Below are 11,849 nucleotides of genomic sequence, written 5' to 3' on the forward strand. Positions count from 1 at the left end.
GAAGGAAGCCGTTTCCAAACAGGGGTCACCAGTGTTTATCCCATGGTATAAAAATGCTTTCAGCAGTAAAGGGAGCTGGAAGTTCAGCCATGGGATGCTCCTCCAGAGAGAGAAAGCTCAACGGGGAACTCCAGCCGCCTGCCTCAACTTCCCCAGTTGATTCCTGCTGCATGCTGCGAGGGCCTGGTTTGACACCGTGATCTCTGTCCTTATTTGTCCTTTTCCATGGAAGCCTCACGTGAAGGGACACTCTGCTTTGTCCCAGACCCTCTCTATCGGGAAGCCCAGCCTTAACACTTCCTCAGTTAGCTGCTGCTGGATGTCTGGAACACCTGATTGGACGGTGCTTTGTTATCTATCTCTCTACCTACCTATCTTTAGCTATTTATTCTTTTAGTTTGGCTTGCTATGTATTTAATAAATCCACTTGTTTAAAACCAAAAGTGCAGCTCTCGTAAATGATTCCCTAGACTATATAAAACCATAAATAAATAATAAATCATACTTGTTTCTTAGCTATGATGTTTGGTACATGAAGACCATCAAGAGTATATTTTTAAGTTTTTAAATTTAAGGTATTTTCCAGTTACAGTTCATCAGGACATGACCCATCGTAAGTTTAAGAAATGCCTGTATTTTTAAATGAGGTCAAGGTATCACACCAATTGTTAACATTATCGATTTACTATAGACTAGCAATTAGACAGTAGGAGAACATTGCCCAAGAGGTATACAGTAAATGGTTCCTGGCTAAGAGGTGACAATTCTACAGTGGGGATCCTTTTTTTTTTTTTTTTATCTTAGTTCCCTCTCCCCTTCCCTTTCCCTCCCTTTGCTCCCTTTGTGTGTGTGTGTGTGTGTGTGTGTGTGTGTGTGTGTGTGTGTGTGTGTGTATGCCATGTGAGTGCAGTACCCCTGGAGGCCAGAAGAGGGCACCCAATCTCCTGGAGCTAGTGTTACAGGCCATTGTGAGTTGCCTGGCCTGGGTGCTGTGTGTTGACCCCAGCACAGATAAGCCTGCAGGGGAGAACCAAACATGATGGTCATGCTTCTAATCTCAGCACCCACAGGCTGAAAGAAGAGGATTGAGGGTTTGAGGCCACCTGAAGCTACAGAGTCAGAACTTGTGTCAAAAACAAACAGCAAACAACACCAGGCTTCGGTTGACAGAGTCCCAGCCCTGCCTGTGTGTAATAGCGCCTCTTCTACAACTCTTCCTGGCTCTCTGCTACTCCTTTGGATGTATTGTGCTAACATTAACAACCACTAATTAGCATTAGCATTCTCGCTCATTTAACTAAAAGCAGTATTTTGTGCCAAAGGGGTGCAGATGGCTGTAATCAAAAGCTAATCAAGCATTTCACCAACAAGGTCCACTGAAACCGGGTCCTCTCTGCTCAGCCTGCCGATGACCTGGACACAGACACCTGGGAAGGGGGAGGCTGTTTGGATTATGTATGGTTTTAGGGGGGGGGGGCTCCAAACATCTAGAGTCTATGGCAAGCAGGGATTTGCCTCATTTTCTGGAGACAGGTAATCATGGCAGTGATTATCAGTAGCACAATGTCTGTTTGTCCTTCTATCACCTGCACAGCTCCTTCAATAAAATGGAGAGCTGAGCGAGGGATATGACTCTGCTGTTAAAGTTCTTACCCGCCATGCACAAAGCCCTGGATCCCATCTCCGGCATAAGCTGATTTCAGTGCTCAGCACAGCGGGTGGAGGTGGAAGGTCAGGAGTTTAAGGCCATCCTTGGCTACACAGTGAGTAAGTTACCAGCACGGGCTACATGAGACCATGTCTCAAAAGAAGGAGGCAGAGGAAGGAGCAGGCAGTGGTGGCAGCAGAAGCCATCGCTTGCTGAATGCAGTGGCGTGTGCCTCTGTTCCCAGCACTCTGGAGGCTCAGATGGAGGATCCTGAGTTCAAGGTCAGCCTGAGCTACAGAGCAAGAGCCTATCTCAACAAAACCGAAGAGCTGAGGAAAGAGCAGCAGGTTGAGAAACCCTGCTCTAGGCACCTTCTTTACACCAGCACTAAGTGGGGCTTTTTTTTGTTTTGTTTTGTTTTGTTTTCTATTCTTATTCCCTACCCTGCCTGCTACCCCCAACCTCCGTGAAGGCTTCTGCTGGGTGCTGGTTCCTCTGAGCATCTGCCTGCCAGGCCGGTTGGCACCACTCCCACAAGCCATTACCGCAGTCCTGGCCACTTGCAGTCCCAGCCCCTATCAAGTCTCACCAATGACCACACTTCCAGGAAGCAGGGGGGCAGCACCCCACCCCCTGCCGCCTGGAATTTCACTTTGCTCAGGCGCCAAACTCGGAACTGTGTGGTGTCTGGGCACCAAAACCATTTGTGGGAAAAGGATCCGCTGTACAAATGGCTGAGTTCCCTGTTAAGAGGTATTTTTTTCCCCTACTCAGTGAAAAGGGTTTTTTTTTTTTTCCGCCCTCCAATTGGCTGCAAGCTCCATTCAATAGCACAAAGACTGTATTGTTCTGCGTTGTACACACAGGAAGACTTTTAAAACAGAAGGGTGTGGGCTGGGGAAATGGTTCCTGTCCAGTCTGTAAAGTGCTTGTTTCCTAAGCGCAAGGGCCAGGGTTGTACTCATCTCCCTGGTAAAAAAAAAAAAAAAAAACAGAGCATGGTGGTGTGCCTTTGTGATGCCAGTGGGGTGGGGAGGCAGGGGGATGGGAAGAGGAAGATTCACCCAGTTCGATGGCCAGCCAGCCTAGCCTACTGAATGAACCTCAGGTCCCAGAGAGAGACCCTGACTCAAAAAACAAGGTGGATGGAGCCTGAGGTTGACCTATGGCCTCCACACACATGTGAACCCTGAACATAACCTGCACATATACACACCAAAATGCGAACTAGTGTACATCTGTAATTCTACACTTGGGAGGCTAAGACAGGATGATGACAGATTCCAGGTTACCTGGGTGTCTCAAAAGAAAACAGAACCATGACAAAAAGGAAAGCCTGGCCATCTAGGGGAGGGAGAGTGCACCTGACGTGACCCCGGCAATTTGACATTTGGGGAAAGGCTGAACATGAAGACCAGAAGTTACAGCCATTCAGCTCCCCTGGTCACCTAAACAATAATAGTTCAGACTATGAGTTAAGTGGATGGGTCAAAGGATGAAGCCGAGGCAGAGGCCGCTGAGAAAGCAAGTGAGCGTTAGACTCCTGTGGTCTATCGGACAGCGGCCATTTAAGGTAAGACAGACCTGATCCCTCCCTGCCCCAAACTTCCATTCCTGGTTGACATGGAAGGAAACAGGTGTTGAGAAGTATTGGAAAGAAAATAAGCAAAGGAGAGGAGGAGGGAGCTGGATGAGGGGGTCAGGGAGGAGCTGGATGAGGGGGTCAGGGAGGAGCTGGCAGAGGGGGTGTAGGATGTCTGCCTGTCTGTCTCTGTCTGAAACCAGGGCTCACGAAAAGAGGAGGAAGAAGAGGATGAGAAGGAAGAGGAAGGAGAAGAGGGAGGATTAGGAAGAGGAGGAAAGGGGGAAGATAAGTACTCAGCATTTTGCTAAGAAAACAGCCGTGAACACGGTCCAGCCCCTGCCCATCAGTCCATTTCTTTAGGGCTCACATGCCCTGAGACACGGGAGAAGGTGATCAATGTGGTCCAGCTCCCCCACGAAAGTGTAAAAGGCTTTTGCAAGAGTGATATTGCATTAGATTGTAACAGGGCAGGGACAGTAGTTCGGCAGGTGAAGTGCTTGTCCAGCAAGACGAGGTCGTGCATTCAATCCCAGAACACATGTAAGAAGCCAGCTGTCATGGCTGGCACTGGCAGTTACTGGCTCCAGACGACGATGACCTGAGTTCCATTCCCAGCATATACATGGTGCAAAGAGAATCAGCTTCTCCCACAACTTGTGCTCTGACCTCCACATTCGAGACATGGAATGCGAATGTGCTTGTGAACACGTAAGAGTTAAGTAAATAAATAAAACCCTCCAGTGAGGGGCTTGGGGAGGGACTCAATGGCAGACAACTTTTCTTAGCGCATGAAACACATGAAGTACTGGGTTTTATCCCTAACTACACTAAAATAAGTAAAGACAAGTGGTCGTCATAGGGACTAAAGTGCATGTGTGTGGAGGGGTATGGGGGTGCATGTGGAGGTGCCCTGTGTATGTGTGTATGTATGTGCACGTGTGTGTTTAGGAAACTGAAGTCATTATGTAACTTCCCCAAGTTCACAGTTACAAAGGGGCTGAGCCAGAAAGCGGCAGTGGGGGGGGGGCGTTGTCATGAGATATTGTGTATTCTAGTTTTATTTCTGCTGCTTTGACAAAAATACCCCAATGAAAAGCAACTTGAGGAAAAGGGGTTTATTGCAGCTCACAGTCCATCTCTGTAGGGAAGTTACAGAGGCAAGGCAGGAGCTTGTGATAGCTGTCCACAGTTATGTTATAGTCAAAGAAAGAGGATGGGTGTCTGCATGCTTCTTGCTCACTTGTTTGTTTTCTCCAGTATAACACAGTTCAGGACTCCTTGCCTAGGGAATGGTGCTGCCCATGGTAGGCTGAGTCTTCCCATATAAGTTGACTTGATTACCTAAGACAATCTTCCCCAAATGTGCTCACAGTCCAATCCAGGGTAAATAATTCTTCAATGAGACTCTTTTCCCAGGTGAGTCTAGCTTGTGTTATGTTGACAATTGAAGCTGACCATCACATTATGTGGGATCTTGAAGAATGAGTAGGATTTTGACAGAGTTGATGGGACAGGGCATCAAGCAACCAGAATGTCATGTGTAAAGGCACTGAGACAGGATAATCTAGCCTATGATCCAGGGAGGTCTGATGTGTTTATTTGCTGTAGCTAATGGCCAGGCAGGAGATGCTTCCAGTAAGACTATGGGCAGGTGCCTACAGATCACTGGACACCAGGATGAAGATGCTCTTGGCTCTAGGGGAACAACTTCCCCTCCCAACAACACAGCATTTGTTTAAGCAAGACATTGGTATACTCAGAGCTTTTGTGTCAAGAGAACCCCAATCCGGGGCTGGGGGGTAACTTGGTTGTTAAAGTACTTGCCTTGCAAGTGTGAGGACCTGAGTTTAGTCCCAAGAAACCACAATTATTTTTTAAACCAGGTGTGGCTGCACATGCTTGTAATCTCAGTGCTAAGGGAAGCAGAAATGGGTGAGTCCCTGCTGCTAGCTGGCCAGCCAGCCTAGCCTAATTGGTGAGTTCCAGGTCAGTGAGAGACCCTGCCTCAAAGAAACAAGGTGGATGGTGTCTGAGGAACAATAGCCAAGGTTGTCCTACGGCCCCCACAGGTATGGGCACACATATGCATTTGTACCTGCACACACAAGTGCATCACCACACACACCACCACCACCACCACCACCCCAAACACAATGCTTGTCCCACAGCCATGACTGAGAATAGACATCGTCTGGCCTGCCACCCCCACCCTCACGCCCACACATATACCCAGCCATGACTCACTCCTTACCCTGGTCTTGTCTGTCATTTCCAGTGAAGGGGACTTGTAACTACATGCCAATCATGCTACTTGACAGGTCCAGAAAATGGCTCCATCTTTCTTGATGAGACCAGGACTCACATGAACCTTGAAATTTCAAAGCATCTGTACTCTGCTCAGAGACCCAAGGACTTGCCAGAATGGATGCAAATTTCCCTACATTTCATACAATCAAGGAAAGAGTGGGTCCCCAGGCTTGCATTGAATTCTGCTGCCCTGGGTCTTATGTTATTAAAACTTTATAGAATTCTTTCACAGCCTCCTCCCATGGGACCTCACCACACTGGCGGGCGCACACTTTGGAATTTATGTTCTTTCTTCTCCCAAATTGAAGATTTCCTGTCTTTCCTTGCCGTGTCTCATTTGGGCCAGAGCAGAACAAATTACCTTGGTGGAATAAGTTCTTACTAACTGCAAGAAAGAAACTAAATCCGCACTTGAAATAAATCCGAGTGGCGTATTGTGAAGCTCCTCTGGCTGTACCAGCCCAGTGACTCAACTCATTCTAGAGGTAGAGGAGTGTGTGTGGGGGGGGGGAACACACCAGCTTTCTTCCACAGGTAGCCAGCCCAGGATGAGGACTTACTGCTTGCTTGACATCCCTAGGGCTGGTTTGGGAAACTGAGGCAATGTGAAGGGGGATGTCGAAGATGCCAGAAAGCTAAAACCTGAAGAGGAAAGGCTGTCTTCAAGGAGGACCTTGGAGGTAGAGGGGTGGGGTCGGCTGCTTTAACTCTATTACTATTTGGAAAAAAAAGGATTGTGATTTAATTCAGCCTGGAAAAGTAGCTGAGTTGTAAAGGGGTTTCCCAGGACCTCAGTGAGGGGCGGGAGCATGACTCAGTGGCAGAGTACCCACCTAGCATCATGCACATGGCCAGGTTCAATTTCTAGCAAGGCATAAAAATTGAATTAATTTAAACCACTGGTTATTTCCTCCAAACTTTTCTACTTTCAAATAATATCCTACAAGGCAGCACAAGACCAAGCTACGAAAGAAGCTGGGTTTCCTCTAAAACTAGGCATGGCTGGTAGACATGACTTTGGACTCTTCTCTATCTTTCCATTTTACTTCATATATGGGTGTTTTGCCTGCATTTGTGTCTGTGTATCATGTGCATGCGGTGCCCAAGGGTGCCGAAGAGGGCGTCAGATTACCATGGCAAATGGAGTTTCTGATGGTTGTAAGCTGCCATGTTGGTGCTGGGAAATGAACCCAGGTCCTCTGGAAGAGTAGCCAGTGCTCTTAATCACTGAGCCAACTCCCCAGCTCAACTTCAGATTCTGAAATCACTCATTCTTATGAAATGGCAGAAGAGAAAGCAGAGAAAAGCCCCAAGGACAGAGGGACATTCCAGAATGCCCTGCCTTAAAACAGAGACTCACCTCCGAAGACTTCAATGTCCCAAATATCTCCTCAGTTTACCACCAAGACCCCAACCAAAGAGAAAAGCAACTCACCATAACATGCTCTGGATGGACAAGGAAACCAAGGGTGGGCAACCCGAAGATCTTTATGAAGCCCCTATATGATCAGGAGGAGCTGAAGCATACATCCATAATGTATGGCTGCCTTAGAGTCTCTGGGGTTCTTGCATGGCTCCCAGCCCAAGATTCAAAGCCTCATCTGCCAGCAGAGGCATCATGGTTATGCAAACACCATCCTCTCATCAGGACTTTCATAGCCTTCCTCCCTAACAGAGTAAAGGGTGTATATGGAGCTGAGCATGGTAGCTCACACATGGAATAGCAATACTCAGAGGCTGGGGCCGGAAGATGGCAAGTTCAAGGCCAGCCTGGGCTACATAATGAGCATCTTCTCCAAGAACAGCAATGAAAAGTGCCTATAGTTTCTAAACTATAGACTTCACAGACATCTTTCTCCAGTACTTCCGTAAGCTATTTTGTCCTGGTTACAACTTTCCAATCTCCAGGAGATGGCGTGGCTGAATAATGAGACAATCTTATTGGAACTTGGGGGACAATGAATCCACAGCAGCATGAGAAGCCTGTGAGTCCAGCCTCTACAGGGTCCTTCTCTTGAGGATCATGAGGACATGTTATTGTAGCTTAGACACTTGGAGCTTGGCAGAGAAAAGCAATGTCAGACTCACGCCACAATTCCCAGACTTATCTAAAAGTACAACTTCAACCTTTTGGGAAACCCTAAAACACATAGAGCCATAAACTGGGCAAGGTGGTTTATTTTTGTGATCCCAGAAGTTGGAAGGTTGAGGCAGGAAAGTCTTTAGTTCAAGGCTGTCCTGGGATGTATAGTGAGACTCTGTATTTAAAAAAAAAAAAAAAAAAAAACAGGGGCTAGGGGTGTCTCAGAATGATAGAGCACCTGCCTATACTCCCCCAGTGAGGGGCTGGGGTGTGGCTCAGTGGTAGAGCACATGCCTAGAATCCCCCAGTGAGGGTCTGGAGGTGACTCCATGGTAGAGCATTTGCCTAGGTCCTGGATTTTGTCCTCAACAGTGCGATAAATAAATAAATAAATAAATAAATAAATAAATAAATAAATAAATAAATAAATAAATAAATAAATAAATAAATAAATAAACAAAGCAAGCACGATCTCTGCTTATAATTGGGAAAAAATGAGGGGCAAAGGGATAAGTGTAACAGCTCCATCACGAATTGCACTTATTCTGCTCTAAAATTACGCTCGACCTAGCAAAGGAGTCTATCCACTTGCATACCTCAGGAGCATGATTCAGCCCTTCTTAGTGCTAAAAGTGTAATTCTTCCTCTCCAACACCCTAAAACAAATGGATGTATTTATATCCTTCTCAATCTGTAAATTCTCAGGGTGTGGGTGGGTTGTTTACTTTAAAGACCAGACAGAAGTGAGAAGAATCATGACTGCTCTCTGCTCCCAGGGTTGAACATTCAGAGCAAGAAAACAAGAGCCTTCTGGGCCTGTGTTGTATAACTCACTCTTTGGGAAGGGGGCGGTGCTGAGGGGGGCACACCAAAACCCCATCCCAGATAAGTTCGCAAGTATTTTGCTTTACCCACGTGAATACGGACAATAGCCCTGCACTGGGTGCTCCTGCTATAAGGCAAACCTGTCCCGCTGAGGTTCAGTTTTGTTTGGAGGCAGAGTCTTCTCATTGGCCTGGAATTCACCACATAGGCTAAGCTGGCCAGTAAGCACAGAGGTCCTCCTGTCTCCATCGCCTGAGCAGAATCCCCAGCCTGCACCACCATGTCCAGCTTTCTCACATGAGTTCCGGGGACTGAACACTAGAACTCATGATGCTGCCATTTCAGCATGCAGATTGCTGGCATACTGGGTGTGCACCACAACACCTGGAGAGCCACATTATAGTCCTTCAAAAAACAAAACCATTATTTTATTAATTCTCACCCCTTGCTTCTCCCCTCAACTTCTCCCATATACACCCCTTACCCCCTCATATCCATCCCCTCATCCCCCATACACACCCCTCACCTCCCTCATCCTTTTTTTTAAAATAACCCACTTTTACAAGATATCCACGTGGACTGACTGAGTTCTGCAGAGCATGGCTAGAGCCACCCAGGTGTTGCAGGGCACAGATGCCCACAGCAGTCAGCAAAACAGACCCAACGGGCCCCACTTCCTGCAGGATGCTGCACTGAGTAACCTGATGGAGAATCAATGCCTGGTGTACCTCTGGGCTGAGTGCGTCACATCCAGACACTCACATTAAGAAGACAGTTGCAAGGCACATTCGGGTCCCAGCTGATTTGCCTTGTTTTCTTCCCCAGATGTCTGGCCGTATTATTTATTTTGTGAAGAACAGACTCATGACAACACTATACACATATACACAATTTAAATGTATTGCATTTTATTTACTTGTGAGGGGGTGCCTGTCACAGTATGTATGCAGATCAGAGGACAACTTGCAAGAATCTGCTTTCACCGTGTGGGACCAGGAGGCTGAACTTGAGGTCACCAGGTTTGAGAGCAAGCACCTTCCCCAGGTAAGCCAGCTCACCTGACCACCAATAGGTGTGTTTTGTTTTTTCAAGACAAGTTTTCTGTGTTACAGCCCTGGTTGTCCTGGAACTTTCTCTGTAGACCAGGCTGGCCTTGAACTCACAGTGATCCACCTGCCTCTGCCTCCTGACTGCTTGGATTAAAGGTGTGCGCCGCCGCCGCCGCCGCCGCCGCCGCCGCCGCCGCCGCCGCCGCCACCCAGCCTGGGTTTTTCTTTTTGTGTGTGTGTGTGTGTGTATGTTATTTTTTGTTTTGTTTTGTTTTGTTTTGTTTTAATCACAATCAATTTGTGTGGGGGCCTGATGTGTGTTTGCGACTTCCATGTGCAACAATTTGCTTTGCTCCGTCTTGTCTTGGTGCACCAAACACCTGGTACTTGATGACGGCTGCTGTGCCCAGCACCAGGCATGCAGACAGGCCCAGTGCCGCTGGCCAGAGCTGCGGGTACTGTGGAGGCGAGCTGTAACGTGTTCACACCTACCTACCAGCACCTACCGCTGGCATGCACTGGACAGACACTCCAGTGTTGTTCTTTTTGTTGTTGTTTTTATTTTTATTATTATGTGTTAATTATACACACACTGCATTTCGTTACGACATTTTTGTACATCTGTACAGTATTTTGATCATATTCGTTTCCCATCACCTTCATTTGTCCCTCTACCCTCTTGCTGACTCTCATCTTCCCAATTAGTCCCCTTCTTTCCTTCATCTTCGTGTGTGTGTGTGTGTGTGTGTGTGTGTGTGTGTGTGTGTGACCTAATGAGTTTCACAGAAGTTATTTTACAGGTGCTTAGGTGAGAGGTTATTCACAGGAGTGCTGGCAACTTGGCAATATCATGGAATGAAAATCCAGCAACCACTACCTACCTATAGATCCTCAGGGAGGGGTGCCGGCTTGAGATTCCCCCTCCCCCTCCATGCTGGAATGCTGGTGGACTCGATCTTGTGCAGGCAGGCGATCACAGCTGCTGTGAGTTCGTGAGGGCATGCCCTGAAGTCAGCAATGCAATGCACTCCGCCCCTTCTTCTAGCTCTTACATTCTTCCTCTCTGCCCCACCCCTTTTCTCTATGTTCCCTGAGCGTCAGAGTAGGTGACGCAGATGTCCGTTTTAGGGTGGAGCACTCAGTGGTCAGCTGCTCTCAGTCCACCCACTTGGCCCTCCTGCGTTCCTGAGCACACAGCTTTCCCACTAGACCTGTGGTTCTCAACCTTCCCAATGCTGCAACCCTTTAATACAGTTCCTCAGAGTGTGCTGACCTGCCCCTCCCCCACGACCATAAAATTATTTTCATCGCTACTTCATAACTGTGGTTTTGCTACTGTTATAAATCGTAATATGATTTTCTATGGTCACAGGTGACCCTGTGGCTGGGTCGTGACCCACAGGTTGAGAACCACTTCACTAGGTGCTTTCCAATGAGGGAGAGACCTCCCTTCCATACAACACATGGCTCTCCCCTAGCAACCAGCCCTGCTAGCTCCTGCATCATCGTGTTTTGACAGCTGTTAGGGCATCCCCAGCAGCATCAAAACAGACTTGTTTATCTCATCTAAAAAGAGAAAATATATGTATTATTATTCTTTAAGATCCCTGTTCCCCCAACAGCTTGTCTCCGCTCTTCTTTGCAGTGAAATGTTCGGGCGAGTAAAGATTGCGTCCATGTTCTGCCAAAATTCCTCTCATCTGATGCTCTCTTAAGGCCCCTGGCTTACTCACCAATCTCCAAAGATGTATGTAGTACCACCTTAACAAGGCCCCACGACGGTGCCGGGGAGATGGTTCCTTGGTAAAGTTCTTGTCTTGTAAGCATGAGAACCAGAATTCAGCCCCCCAGAACCCTTATTTTAAAAAAGCAGAGTGTGGTGGTGTGCAGTTATTATCTCAGCACGGGGAACAGAGAGCAGAGGCAGAAGGATTCCTGGAGCTCCATATCTTGGTTGTGTGTCTTGAGGTGGAAAGATCTGCCCACTGTGGGTGGCACCATTCCCTAGACACGAGATTGTGTAAGAGTAGAGGAACTAGGCTGAGCACTGGTATGCATGCTCTGATCCATCCTTCCCCTCTGCTCTTGACTACGGATGTGATGTGACCAGATGCTGGATTATAACTTGGAACTGCGAGCCGAAACGAATCCTTTCTCCCCCAGGTTGCCTTTGCCAGTATTTTATCACAGGCACAGGAAGAGAAACTAAGTTGCATGCAAAAAGCCAGGGGTGATGACACCCTTGTCATACTAGTGCTGGAGGTGGGGAGCAGAGACAGGAGGATCCTTGGGGCTTGCTAGCCAGCCAGCCAAAACCAAATATATCAGTGAGTTCCAGGTCCCAGAGAGAAT

This window comes from Peromyscus maniculatus, chromosome 23, assembly GCF_049852395.1.
Source record: "Peromyscus maniculatus bairdii isolate BWxNUB_F1_BW_parent chromosome 23, HU_Pman_BW_mat_3.1, whole genome shotgun sequence".
Taxonomy (NCBI): Eukaryota; Metazoa; Chordata; class Mammalia; order Rodentia; family Cricetidae; genus Peromyscus; species Peromyscus maniculatus.